We start from the raw sequence: 794 nt of genomic DNA on the forward strand, positions 1-794 counted from the left end.
TATCAAAATTCGGACAATTCCATCATAGTTGTGATTTCGATCCACTCGGTCAACAAATTAATGCTTAATAACCCTATTTTTGTACACATAGAGGTAATATACAATAAAGATTTGTTTTACAAAATTTAAGTTAGAATTTTAGCTCACCCAAAAATATTGTTTTCTATCTCTGTCTCCGATGATTATCACACGATGAGTATACAAAAAGCAAAACACAAAATTATAATACATGATTTGAATTCCATTCATTTCTTACATCTTCTGCGCGCTTCGAGCCTACGGTTCTCATGCAGTTGTTAAAGGAACCAAGGAAGCATGTTTATAGTTCAACATGTATAGTATTTTACGATGTAGCAATTGCATGGAACTTTTTCTATACCCAGCCATCTTATGTTGTATTGTTTATTACTTTATTATCCATGGATTCACTTATTATATGATGAATCTGTGCATATAAACTAAAATGGAGGAATATTTTGTAGGTCTAGGAGTGTCCCGATAACATAAAAAATTTGATGTAAATATATATATATATATATATATATATATATGAAATGTTATCTGAAATCATGTGCCAGTTGAATGTATATTGATGATTAAAGTATTTATATTTCTAATTTAATTTTGAAAAATCAAAAGTAGAAGCAAAAGAGTTTTAGAGAAATTAGAAAATCAAAATAAAATTCGAAGAGGCAAATAGACCATTCTATCTTTGCTCCATCTTTCCCAATTGAATGCTTCTTCTTTTATCTCACGTATGACAGACAGCACTGACTCCTGAATCATAGGTAGGG

The sequence above is a fragment of the Rosa chinensis genome, chromosome 1, assembly GCF_002994745.2.
Source record: "Rosa chinensis cultivar Old Blush chromosome 1, RchiOBHm-V2, whole genome shotgun sequence".
In the NCBI taxonomy this organism is placed as follows: Eukaryota; Viridiplantae; Streptophyta; class Magnoliopsida; order Rosales; family Rosaceae; genus Rosa; species Rosa chinensis.